The sequence below is a fragment of the Excalfactoria chinensis genome, chromosome 2 (genome assembly GCF_039878825.1).
Source record: "Excalfactoria chinensis isolate bCotChi1 chromosome 2, bCotChi1.hap2, whole genome shotgun sequence".
NCBI lineage: Eukaryota > Metazoa > Chordata > Aves > Galliformes > Phasianidae > Excalfactoria > Excalfactoria chinensis.
Window position 1 is genome coordinate 22,877,557 of NC_092826.1, and position 14,519 is coordinate 22,892,075.

General features: G+C 39.3%; 1 protein-coding gene across 1 annotated transcript in view; it reads left to right on the forward strand.

Annotated features, from left to right (window-relative positions):
- TRIQK (triple QxxK/R motif containing) overlaps positions 1 to 14,519 on the forward strand; it is a 63,160-nt gene that overhangs the window by 18,849 nt on the left and 29,792 nt on the right. The window lies entirely within an intron of this gene.

Below are 14,519 nucleotides of genomic sequence, written 5' to 3' on the forward strand. Positions count from 1 at the left end.
GCTTTTAGCTTGGCAAAAGCAAGTGTTAAAAATTATTATAGGGAAGAATCTCACACTGGCAGGCAAATAAACTATATAACCTACGAGGTGTTTTTCTGTCTCCAGTTTCTGCAATTGTATTATTCCTTAGAGGACAGAAAGCAAGAGCTAAAATAGACTATCCATTGCCTCTTGCTCTGACAATTGTTGTTTCAGCTCCTATTCTGGTTGTTCACTGATACACTATAGAGTTTGCCAATGGAAATTGGTTCTCTACTCTCTCTGCTGAATTTAATGAATGTAGCAGGGGGGAGCTCAGAATTTATAGGTATGTTTTTTACTTTAGTGTTGCAAAGGTATTTCAGTTTTGCATTTAAGTAGTTTGGGCAAGCTTTAGACCTGGAAACCAAGTTTAGTGGAGCTATTTCTCTATTCTCCCTATGCTCCCTATGTTTTACTAAAGTAAATACAAACATAATCCAATAAATAGCTTTTCTTGTTATAATGAATATGGAAGACTTCTTTCTTTTCCTTTTTTTTACCATTACTACTTGGTTATTTTTTTTTTTGTTTTGTTTTTATTTAGTTCTTTGCAAGTGATGATAATTAATCTGTTTGTCACAGAATCACAGAATAATAGGTGAGTAGGGGCCCCAGTACCGTATCCAGGTGGCTTCTGAACATCTCCAGCAACTGGGGACTCCATAATCTCTCTGAGCAGCCTCTTTCTGTGTTTGATCACTTTCAAGAGTTTTTTCCTGTACTTAAATGGAATTTTCTGTGCTTCTTATCCTGGCACTGGGCACCTCTGAGCAGAGCCTGTCTCCATGTTCTCAGCACTCCTCTTGAAGTATTTACAGATATCTATGAGATTCCCCCCAGAGCCTCCTCTTCTCCAGGCTGAACAGTCCCAACTCTCTGCCTTTCCTCGTAGGAGAGGTGCTCCAGTCTCTTAATTTTAATTCCTCTTGATCTAACTCTTCATTATGTCAATGAAATCAGATACTTATTATAAATCATACAAGAGGAATTTCAATTTTCTTTTAAAATCCAGTCTTCAAATACATTCTGAGCTGTGAAATCTAGATCCCTTTACAAGGATGCGTTACTGTGAGGTTACTCAGTGGAAGACTCTCCAGTGTACATAATACTGTCACTGTCTAGGATTGTGTAGTTTCTGGGAGGGTCACTCTTTTTCACAAGAGAAGAAACAGAAGAATTATGTGTTTTGGAGAAGAGTATTTGCTTGCCCTTTCCTGGATAGATTACAATCTAGAATTGGTGTTGTGGTTTAACTTGGCAAGCAGCTCCACACCATACAGCTGTTTGCTCAGTCCTGAGTGAGATGAAGGAGAGAACTAGAAACAAAATAGAACTCTTGGTTTGAGGTAAAAATCTATTTACTAAGAGAGAAGAGGAAAATGGAGACAAAAAATGTGATTATAACATATATCCCCAATGCAATTACTTGCTGACTGACACTCAGTTAATGATACAACCAGCTGCTGACTGATGCCTCGCTACCAACACAACATCTCACCACCCACCAACTGATGCCCACCAATCCTTGAGCATAGGCTAGCCTCTGGCCAGCTCCCCACTGTGTTGTAGCCTTTTGCATTATGTCATATGTATGGAATTACCCATTGGCCAATCCAGGCCTGCTGTCCTGGCTCTGTCCCAGCACTTGCTGCTGTGTCATAAAGTCAGTGACTCCTCCATGCCCAGTGGCCCAGCTTGACGTCGGGTACACTCCCATCACTCAGCAAAAACCAAAATATCGGTGTGCTATCAGCATTGTTTCAGCCAAAAGCAGGACAATAAATGGGGAAAGGCTGGCGGCATGGTGCCTGTCTTTAGAATCTTGATTTATCAAGCCTATTTACAGTTCTAAATCCATGTATTAGTGGTTGCCATCCTCCCTTTCCAGATGTTTAGTGCGTATGGATTCTTGAAAGTACTGTGATAGCTGCTGGCCAAATGACTAGTTTTTACTGACTAATGATGTCATGTTAATTTTAGCTCATAATGTACTGTTTCCTAACCTTGATGAATGGATGGTAGCCAGATTGAAACATTCTTAATACCTTCTTTTTGCATTGAAAATGCTGTCTTGAAGGAAGAACATGTCAAAAAGGCATGTCAACTTCAACTCAATTTTCAATTATGTTTTTAGTAAAGTAATATGAACTAAAGACAGATCTTTTATTTCATTTTAGTCCAAGCTTTCTTTTTTGTTCTGCGTTTCCATACGGCATGCCACATGTTTGCCCTATGCCACGGTTTAAGTTCATGTTGATCTCAGTTCAGCCTTTCTCCTTCATGAGTACAGGGTCGCCTGTGTTTTCTTTGCTGATGAGCCTTTAGAAGTTGCTTTTTGCTTTCTGAGGATTTCCCCAGAATAAAGGCTGATGTAGTCTGTCTCCGTCAGCTGGCTTCCAGCCACCTCTTCCTCCACCAGCCAAAATTTGTCTGTAGCTTCTCTTGTTTAGCAAATGCCCCCGTGGCCAACAGTGCAGGGAGCAGAGGGAGGTTTTTTCCTATCAGAACAAACTGGTGCTGGCTGCTTGAAGACTGTCCCTAAGTGGGGCAGAGGATGGCAGCATCCTTTTCCAACTGATTTGGACTGTGCCTAGAGAAAATAGGTAGGAAAAAAAAACACCATGGGAGTGACTATGTGCTCAGTCTCCTTTGGCAGCCCAGGCTCTAGGAGAATCATGAGGAAAAATCATTTTAATGCTCTTTTTTCATCTGTCTGCCATACACAAATACATACCTGAGCATGCACAGTATACGCCCCTGTGATGCAGCAGCAAATGGTGCACAACATTTATTTATCCCTGCTGCTGTTTGTGCTGCTGTGCTTAATTTGATGGGATTGGAGAAGAGGTGTGGTGAAGAAGCATGCAACCTTTGGCATCTATGTAGCTTTGCTTCACAAATGCTGTGAAAATAGCAACAGGTTTTGCACCATATTTGCTTTGTTTACTGTTATGTGTGCTTTAAGTTCCCAGAACAATTCCACATGTATATTTTCCATCCTTCTTCATCTGGTGTGTCACTTGCTCGGCACAGGAACCGCAGGATTTGTGGGTAGTGTTCATGACTCGTGTGATTGTGGGATCCTAAGCAGGCATACTGAGAGGATTATAGTATAACTAAAACCTGGTCTACAAATCAGGAATAGACATACTTTTGGCTCACAGTACTATTGTGTTGCTGTAACATAATTTTTCATAAGGCGAGGTTGTTTGCCAATCATTCAACATCCAATTTGTAGACTGAGAGGTCTGCTTATTGTCTGTTCTGTATCCATGGACTTGCTTTCTTGATCCCGCATGCCTGTAACACATGTAGGCACAGAGCTCTGGGGTAAGCCAGACCCTGCATGGCCCCTGAGAAGGAGTGAAATTTATGAATGAAAATAAGTTAACTTTTTATCTTGGAAAGCACGAGGTGCTAGTCCAAGCACTGCGGCTTGGTTGTGCTGGTGTTCTGGGGTGTAACACACACATAACCATACAGTGATGAAGGGAAAAGGGTGGGAGACCAGGAAACCCTGGTGTGGAGAGAGGCTGTCAACCTCCACGACTACAGCTTAGTGGGTGAAGTGGTCTCTTTTCTAAAATCCTGAGTATGGGGAACTGGAGACCCTAAAGAAAGGCACCTTCTCCTGGTGTTAAGGGTTATATGCTTGACAGGATGGAGAAGAGCTTTTGTGACCAGGTGAATACCTGAGGTAATACCATGCTCCTGAACACAATACCTCAGTTGTATGACTGCATAGGGGACGGTCCCAGCCTCCCTGGCATCCTCAGGAATTATTTGTGGTAACATGGTTGTACTGATGATATGAAGGAGCAGGTTATAGAAAAATGGATGAGCAAAATGGGAGTAGCAGCAGCATCTGAGGTTCCCACCTCAACGCACCAGCTCAGACCAAATCATGGACCTGTTACCTCCTTGTCTCTGGAGAGAAGTCCTTCTCAGGTTGCCAAATCCAGCTGCCCTACTGCTAAAAGGAATCCTCTCCCTTTACTGTCTGCCACATCACCTTTGTTGTTCTCCATTATTGTTCATTTTCTGTATTTTTTAATAGCGTTAGTGTTCCTCTGCCTTCCTTACCATGAACAATGCCATGCGTACTCAAATCTAATTGCCTTCCTTTTCAACTCAAGAAGAAAAAACATGTATGTTTTTATATTTACTTTTGAAATACATTGCATATTTTGAAGTGCAAATTTATTTGTTTTGGATCAGGAGATGTTTGTTACCGGCATCAAAGTCTTTTCTCTTTCCACGTTTGTCATCAGTCAACTGTTTACTGGGGAAAATATAGGGAAATAAGTACATGCTATTTTCACTGATTTTAAGGAGGAGACCTCTTCTAGAGTTTATTTAGGATGGAAAAAACCACCTAAGAAACAGATAGTTCCCATCTTTTTTTTTCTCTTGAATATGGTATGTTACATTTATAGTCTTTCAATTTATTTTATTTTTTTTTTCTGATAAAGGCATACTATTAAGCGCAGAATAAAGAGAAGTAGGAAAAAACCTCTCTTTTTACTATTATGTAGGAACGTGGAAAGTTTCGGATTCTTATGCTGAGTTTGATACCTTATGGTGATATGCCCTGGATACCATGTGTAGTCTTTGGTTTGGGAAGGGGTACTGGCAGAAAATGAATTTCTATGTCACAAAAACTAAGCTATATCTTTTGGTCACTGATGGCATCTTTCACTTAAGTTTTGTGCCAGTGGCATCACTTCTCAGAAACTAAAGAGCAGCTCAAGGAAACACTGCTATGAAATGAAACCTGGGCTGGCTGTACTAATGTAATCTGCATTTTGTGTCGATTGGGATGTTTTTAACATGATCTGTGAAGGCTGATGATGGATTTTATGCACATATGGTATGCAATCAGTTATTTTTTAAAGTCCAAAGCAGTAAAGCTGTATTTTATTGCTTTGGCTGAGAGCATAGAAAGTTATTGTAAACGTGGATATGTACTTGTGTTTGTGTGGATATTACTGTGCAGGGACTGGAGGGGAGGTGGCAACCCAATATGTGCTGTGGAGTGTGCTGCGAGGGTTGAAGATGGGGAAACAAAGAATCATAGAATGGTTTGGATTGGAAGGGACCGCAAAGAAAATCTAGTTCCAGCCCCTTTCTGCCATGGGCTGTGATTCCACTCTCAAGATCATGTTGCTTTGAGATTCGTCCAGCCTGGCTTTGAATGCCTCTGGGAATGGGGCATCTGCAGCTTCTCTAGGCAGCCTGTGCCAATGCCTCATCACTTTCTGAGTAAAATATTTCTTCCTTATATCCAATCTAAACCTGCCCTCTTTTATTTTACAACTAGTTACTCATTGCCTTTTTGCTTTAGATACTGAAAGGCCGTCATGAGGTCTCCCCAGGGCAATTTCTTCTTCAGTCTGAACAACTCCAACTCTCTCAACCTGTCTTCACAGGAGAATCCAACTCACTTGGCTCCTATCCCATCTCCACAGTAAATCCCTGTTATTTCTTTGAACTTGTTTGATTATACAACTTCTACTATACATTTATACTACAGTTGTTTCGCTGTATAAGATGAAGGCCCCTAGTCTGCTCTTATTTTGAGCTCACCAATCATATCACTATTTCACTCAGTGGAGTCGCTACGATATTATTTTTTGTAGGTGCAAATGAGAGTGAAATTTGACATGCTGTTTCCGACTGATGAGCTGCATTTCAGTACGGTGTTATTTCAATCACTTGCAGTTCCTGTAAGGTATCCAGTGTCTACAGGAATCTTGCAGTGATGCATATTTGTGTTTGTACTCACTTCGAGCTGCTTCATCCATTCTTCAGTGAATTCATTTTTGCAGTCAAAAACCATCCTAGAACAACCTCTGCATCCTCTTGAAAATACATAAAAAAAAAATTCTGCAGACACATAAGTACGTATATATTACATTCGAAAGCAGAGAAGTTTAACAGTTTTAGAAATTCTTGTTCCAGTCTTGGAAAATCTTAGCTCATATTCATGAAGGTTAGACTTCAAAGTACTCATATGCGAATGTGAATCTGTAAATCTAACTGAGACACGTGTTTAAAAAAAGGTTTCAGACATCGTTTTTCGATGTGTACAACATTTATGTATGCATTCTCTACGTCTGGTGCATGTGCTTAAATTTCCAAGTAATAATATGTCAATATAAATGCAAGGAGAGTTGAGCAATGAACTGCAAACCTGATTTGCTCTTATTCCGTCTTTAGGCAGCAGTGCAGAAGGTGTAAGAATGAAATGGTCGGTGCATGCTCTTGCACAGATGCTCTTGCTAGATGTTTAAGGTGAACATAACACATAGTAGTTGTAACTGCATGTCTTCAGTTACAACACCGCAAGTTTTGCTCTTTTATTTAGCGCAGTTAGATTTTGCCCAGCCATTGTCCCACAACAGAGGATTTGTTAAGTCTTTGCTGATTGTCTGAACTAGCAGAAGTGAAGGCAGCAAGGGGGCTGGTGAGCTTTACAGGGGGCACTGGAGGGAGAAGACATGCATAAAATCCCCTCGATTCAATTATGTTCCTTTCAAGAAGTTTGTCAGGAGTGACTGTTATTCTTCAGCATGTGCTCTCTGTAGTTCAGCTGGTACCACACCTATTTATGACCATTAAAAAGTGTGGTAGATGTCTGTGTTCTGAGTAAGTGTGACCACAGAACAGTTGTCTGGCTTCTACAGAATGAATTTGTAATGATTTTTTACATACTGGTGATGTTTGTCAAGTGGTCCATTAATTGTATGTTAACAGGGATTTGTGTAGCTTATGTGTATTAAAATATTATTGTTATAGTGGGAGTTTTTGCTTCTATGTTATGCTTTGCATTGAAAGGAAGAAGTTAGGAACTAGCTTTATTTCAGTTTTTAAGGTCTTGAACTATTTATGGACTTGCTAAGTTCTACGTATAACTTGCAGGCTTTGAGTGTTGGATGGGAAATGAAATAGCAAGGCAGCAGGAGAATCATCTAAGTGATCTCAAACTGCTCGAATGAAAATATAAAAAGGCAGTTGCTTGATTTGAGTTAGAGATACAGAAATTGCAACTATCTTTTACTTGATGGTAAAGGCTGATCAAAAATATGCACTATTGAAAATATTCACACATTCAAAGTTATTTTGAGATGTTTCAGTCATATAGCAATTGGATCAGTACAGCAAAGCACCGTGAAGTGAACAGTTATACAATGAGAAGTGGAATGGATCAAATCAAATACTCTGCTCTGAGTGCTCTTGCTGCAATCAGTTAATTTACAGATAATATATAAGACAAGTCACTAATCTGTTGTTTAACCTCTGTAATAATCTCTGAAATATTTTGCTTGGAATCTTATAATCAATTTTCCCAGCTACATAGATGACCTATTGAACCATAAGACCAACTGGATATATTTTGCTCTGCAAAGCTATTGATACTCTTCTAAAATAACTCATGTATCAAATAATATTTTCAAAAGTATTGATTATTTGTTCAGAGAATCAAAGAATCATAGAACCAGTTGAGTTGGAAGGGACCATTAAAGGTCATCTAGTCCAACTCCCCTGCAATGAGCAGGGACATCTATAGCTAGAGCAGGTTGCTCAGAGCCACATCTAGCCTGACTGAATGTCTGCCACTGCATCTCTGGGCAGCCTGTTCCAGTGCCTCACAACCCTAATTTTTTTTAAAAAAAGGCTTCCTTGCATCCAATCTAATCTTGTTAAATTGTGAAAGTTTTAAAAAGTCTGCCTTTTCCTTAGCTTATATTCTGTAGATGGTAATGACATGGTAATATCTGCAATGGTGCTAAAAGTTCTGTAGCAGCATTTATACCCTGATTCGTGACTTTTGATTTTTCATTAAAAAGTAACAATGAATTTAGAATGCATGTTTTGTTTGTTAGAATTAATTTTCCATATGATATTTTAAACAAATGCCTGTGGGCTGTCCTGTTTGTCAGAATTGGGGTTTGGATGATTTAGTGGGTAATAGGTAACAGGATGTGACACAGCTCCTCACTAAATCACTTGGTTAGGTTCAGCCTAGGTGATAGTCATGGGAAGATGGTAACTGCCTGGCAGATGTTGGGTGGCATTTATGATGTGATGTTTGTGCATTCAGTTCCTAGCGGAGAAGTGTTGAAAAACATCATTATTTGTTGGCAGTCAAAACAGTGAGGAGCTGGATAATGAACTAGCATATGGAGGGAAGCAGTGTATCTCAGCATTAGGCATGGTCCCTTCAGCTCAAGGTTATGGCGTAGTGATGAGAGAGCGACCCAGATTCACTGTAGCTCTTGCGAGTATTCAAGTATGTATTAAGTCTCTCAGCTTTGGACCCTTTGAACATTTTCCCTGCCTCTTGGCAGTGCCAGTTGTGCAGAGAAGAGCAATGAAGTAAAAGGAATAGCAAACAAGTGCTGAGTGGAGCAGCTTGAGGGAACTGGTGCTGTTTAGTCTGGAAAAATGGAGGCTAAGCTGAGCTCTCTACAATTACTTGAAGGGAGATTGCAACTTGGAGAGTGTTGGTCTCTTTTCTCAGTTGACAAGAGATAGGACAAGAGGAGATAGTTTCAAGTTGCACCAGGAGAGGTTTAGATTGGTTGTCAGGAAGAATTTCTTCACTGAAAAAATTGTTAGGCATTGGAACAGGCTGTCTATAGTGGAGTCTTCATCACGAAGTTATCTAAGAGACATGAACCTGGCACTGAGGGACATGGTTTGAGTGGTGGGACTCGGCAGATCAGGTTGGTGATTGGACTTTGTGATCTTGAATGTGTTTTCCAACCTGAATGATCCTATGGTCCTGTGATTCTGATTAACTGGACCATGATGCTCTGAACTGTGGCAGTGCATCACCTTGTTTGAGGTCATTTGTGTCTGCAATTACAAGTTAAACAAACCTGGGACTACTATATGCCACAGATGCCAACTGGCATCAAACACCCCTGACCATACTGTTAAACTGTTTTATCCCTAAAATGGAATGGTAGTTTGCAGGCTGCTTCCTGGGTGTTGCTTCAAGTCTATCTTGACTCTTGAACCATTTACAAGAATTGCTTGGGAGCTATTTCCTTGGGTGCAAACTGCACCATGGGCTGTCCTAGCAATTTGATAGTGCAGACAATTGAATTCCAGGTCCTACTGGCATTATATAATGTATCAGTACACCTGCAAACAGATAGCCAGAGAGTACAGTTTAACACTACAAAGTGACCTTTAGCAGCACCTACCTAAGGTGCTAGTTGTTCCTGTTCCCGTGTCACGTTGTATACTCTGCCATCATTTGTGATGGTGCAGCTGTTTGAGTGCTGTTTTGACCCGGTTCAAAGAAAAAGATGTGCTGGACAGTTTTTCAGTCGAATCAATTCCCTGATCAGCTTTGTCATTTGGCTGAATGCAGCTCATATGCTTTGAAGAGCAGGATGGCATACTGCAGGGACTGAGCCACATGCCAGAACTCTGGCCAACAAATGCTATAAACCAACACTGCTGTTGAACATGCTGTAAAGCCAAACCACAGCTCGAGTCAGTCTAGCAAAAGCCTTTATTCCATCTAATATGCACACTGAGCAGATCAGGAAGCAGTGTAAGAAAAATTATCTTTCCATGTGGGCTTTCCTCTGTTTTCTTGGAATCATTTTTTATTTCAGTTTGAGGATGTCTATAGGTTAGATCTTGATGAATTATATTATGAATAATAAATACTATAATTTTAGTCCATCTGTTATTTTGAGGTATTTTACACTGAGCGTAGTGATACTGTCTTTCCCAGATGCAAAAGGCACACCACCAGACCTAAATGTGGTTCTTTTTTGGCACAGCCTTTTTCATAATGTTCATGTAAAGCACAGATGAAAAAGAAACAGAATGAAATTATTAGTGAGATTCTGTCTGAAGAAATACTTTTCCAGAAAAGCTAAACTGCAGTCATATGTGCCTTTTCTGGAATAGATGGGAACAGTGCAGACTAGAATGAAGTGTACAGGGAGAAACATTGAATAAATTGCAGATCAAATAGAACTGAAGTTACAGTCCTTAACATACTTCATAGTGTGAAGTGTCTCAGAAATTCAACCTGTTAAGTACAATACCAGATGGAAATAATTGGTAGAAGTACAAGAAAATCAGACTCCTGTCTGCAGCAGAGGAGGCTCTGTGTATCTTGATAGGGAGCTTGGAAAGCCACAGACCACGTAGCATATATTATGCGGAAGATTTCTTGCCCAAATAGCCTAATGGAAAAAGCAAATTTGACCTGCTGTGTTTCTTTAGAGGAAGCTATCAAATTCTAATGAGTAATCATCATGAAAGGGTCAAAAAGGGAAGTGATTTTATGTTCCCTTTAGAGAGGGAGAATAAAATGTTCGACTGTGGATAAAGAAAGAAAGAAAAACTGTTCGTGAAGAATCGTCTTCCCCTTTGCTTTATCCAAATACTTTTAAAGCTGCTTTTTAGATGAAAGAGAAACACTTCCAGCAGTCAAGACGCCATGGTTAGAAGGCTGCATTTTACTGTGGTGGAAGTTTGGGATAGAAATTGAACTACTGAACTAAGCAAAGTTATTTCAGTTGTTCTTCCTTGTAAGTGAGAGGAAAATCTGGTCCATGAGTGTTAAGAAAGCCTTGTTATGTTTCTTGATGATTTGCTTATCATCTGTTGTCACTATAGTGTCAAAGAACTGTGCTTGTTGATAGCTTAGTAATAATTTTTGGAAGTTTTGTGATAAAGGAAGCCGGACACTGGTAGAGGTTGCCCAGACAAGTTGTGGAATTTCCAGCTTTGGAGATTTTTCAGCACATGTAAAGGCCTTATCCGCAAGAACTAACTTTGAAATTAGCCTGACTTTGAACAGTTGGCTACAGCAGAGGTCCCTTCTAACCTGAATTATTCTGACATTCTCTGTAATTATTCTTGTTTGCTTCTAAAACACGGTGACTATTTACTTAGAATGGTGCTGGCATAAAGTCATAGCACAGAAAACGTTCTCAGAGCTGCCTGCTACCCTTATTTGCTTGAGCTGATAAAGAAACAGAAACCTCATGATATGGCATGTGTCAGACTTTGCTTTTTGGGAATGACAGGATGGATTGTATCAATATTTTAAGACATGTCTTTGCTTTGATGATCAGCTTATTACCAATGCTGTGAACTCATCAGCCAGAAATCTTAGAGGAAAGGTCTCCTTGTTTCCAATGATCACTCAAAGAATAGCCTTGAAACACACGTGTTTTATTGTGTTCATTTAAAGTAGAGAAAAGAAATATTGAAGCTATTGGATAGGGCGCTGGTGGTTGTGCATTTGAAGTATTGAATACTGCTTTGCTCATCCATGTTTAATTGAAAAATGAATTGGAAGAAAGAGAGGTAAAGAAAAACGTACCAGGGTGACCAAGAAAATAAAACCAATTTTTAAGTTAATGTGCTTAGCCTAGCCAAACACAAGCTGAAATAAATACGGCTGCTTGCAGTGAATTCTTTGGGAGTAACATGAAGAAAAGTCTATATGCACCCAGTCTATAGATAAATATAAATTTTCCATAAAGAAACACAGCTAGAAATCAGAAGGCAATTTCTTACCAACAGAAGACTGAAGTTCTTGATTGATGTTCTACTTGTGCTAAAGAAAAAAAGAAAACAAACAAGCAAACAAAAGCTCTAGATCTTTTTCTAACTGATTGTTTCCTGTGATCAGTTTGGAACAAGACTGAATGATATGAGTACTTTCAGTAACAGAGTACTGGATTTCAGTAGTTCACAAAGTCCTTTCTAGTCATATGTTCCATATGGACAAAGTTTTACTGTGAAGTGGAGCAGCTTTCTGAGATATTTATAGTTTGAAAATGCATTTGGAAGGATTACCATAACTTTCTGCATATAGTTTTACTTGCGGAAAAATTAATACTGGTTATTTCAACCAAAATCAAAATTTCTGCAAAGATAATTTTGAATTTCACAAGCTTTTTTTCTTCTTGTTGAAGTGAATATGAAATTCATGCTGAAAATATCTGGAGTGCAAAAAGAGAAATGAAGGAAAAAGATACATTTCTGTGGTACCATTACCTTTTATTTTTAGTGCTTGTACTTTCAACGTAACGTAGTGAAACTATTAAAGCATCTCCACAGCATTATCTTTACTGATTGTTGTTTGTTTTTTAATAGCTACCGTGTGCATTTGCTGTTGCTGCTTTTCTGTACGTTATTTTGCAGAAGGACAGTGCTGAGAGAGAAACTATTAGTCATTACAGTATGCAGTTTCTTGGGAGGTCCCAAGATACATCTTTGACTAGACTTTCGTATGTTACCCCTTGGCCCTAGCTGTTGTGTCATGTCCCACTGCAGGAATAGGATGTGATTCAGGCATTCTTGTCATCACAGAATGTCAGCAGGAGAGAAAAAAATGGTTTATACCAAATACTTATAGCAAATAGCTCATCTCCAAGGGGACAGAAGAGAGAAGCACATTGTATTTGTAGGTTGTTAAGGAAGTTGAGAATTTATTTCTTTCAGTAATTAAATAGGATGAGTTTGGAAAGAGTCTGAAGGTTGTAGAATAAGGGCATGGTAATACAAAGGCATTCATATACTCATTGCATACATTACTGACTGAAGTCCTTTTTTAGATAGAGTTTTCCTTCAGAATTAAAATCATCAATTTATTTATTGAATAGCATGTGCAAAATCAGTTGTTTACCAAGAATAATTTTAACCTAGTTAATCACATTTTAAATGAAATTCATGTGGGTGTGCAGCACTAAACATTGCTGAAATTTTCAGCATAAAATTACTCTGATCATGGAAAATGTCATGGTTTTGCAATTTTGTAATTTTGCTATCAGTATTCCACATCATAACATCATGTTAAGCATAGATAATTTTGACGAATCTGCTGCTCACAGAAAGAAGACTACATGTCCCAGGGAACACCACAGTCAGTCATATGACCAGGACTATATAATCTCACTTCAGTGCTGGACTCGCTCTCTTGGATCCTGCCAGCCAGGGGGAGAGCCGTGTGGGAGCGTTCCAGCCGTTTCGCCTAGAGTTACAGTAGGCCTCTCGGTTTCGGGACTCACTCTCTCTTATTTTACTTGATTCGTTAGCCTTAATTCCAATTATATTGTATTATATTGTGCTATTCTGTATTTCGATATAGTATTTAGTAAATAAGTGTGCCTCCTTAGATCGCTGCCGCTGTATTTATTTCCTTTTCCCTGTTTTTCTTTTCCTTCTGGGCCAGCGGCCTGCGGGCCGACTGCCCCCCTGTCATGGGTGCAGGTAGATTTTAGGCTAACCCACGACAGAACTGCACACCAGTAATATGAGGTGCTGTAAACCTTCACTTCTAATGTCTAGTGTAGGTGGATATTATTGACTGACGGGTTATAGTTGGGCAAATCCCTGGTGTAGGAAAAGATTCAGGTGCGTATATTTGCTTGAACTGTTGGTCGCTAACAAATCAGATAGGGCTGCTTTTTGATGGAGGAAGGGGATGCTGGCCTCAGGGTCGTGAGGTAAGGCTGTTGTTTTTACTCTCTAAGTTGATTTTACTCTGCATTTTGATTTTACTCTGTAAAATCTCTGCACTTCCACTGACAAAGAAGAAAGAAGACTAATCTGGTATGTAAATATCTTGTCCAAGGTGATACACAAAACATGTGGCTGAGAGAGGAAGAGATGTTCTGGTCCTCATCTATTATTGTAACCATAAAGACATTTGTCATCTTCCATTGGTCCCTTGCCTCATTTACTGCACATCATATGACTTGATCAATGAGTCTTATCATTCATATTTATTTAGCTACTGAGAGAGGAAGGGGCTTCTGAACAGCATACATTATCGTAAAATGGAATTCTGTGTTCTGGTTTATGTTAGGAGCAGACAACTTTATGTTTATTCTTGGAGTTTTCAGTGCCTTCTTTTGCACTTGTTAGTATCTACATTAAAAATACAACTAGATGGGTAGCTAAGGAATTTTTTCTGTGTTATTTCTGTGGGAAAAACAAAACAATAGGAAAAAAAAAAAAAACATGCCACAGAGTGAATTGTCAGTGAATCCTTTTTTCCATGTTCTATAGCCTTGTTATAGTGGTTAGAACATGAGCATAAAATTAGCACTGTATTTCTGACAAGCCTTTGGATTTTGCACCAAGAGAACTAGGAGTTAATTCGATGAAAATCTCCATTTCATGTATGTTTGAGTCAAATTTTAGTTGCAGTAATTTTAAGAATTTAGTAGCCTCAGTTTGGTATATGCTAAATTCTTAGAGCCTGGCATAATCAGATCTACTGGCTTTTCCCTCAGCCTAGGAAAAGCATGTCTGTCATAAGGATTGCACTGTTACTGAAAGTGAAGTTGTGTCTCTTTTCTTCTGAGGAACTGAGCTGTTCAAAAACAGGCCATGGGGATGGTGTGTGGCTTTGTTTTCTTCTGTGTATCTGTATCCATCTATCTATGAAACAGCACATCCACAAAAGCAATCCACTCTGAGTGTGAGACAAACCTCTAAACTGC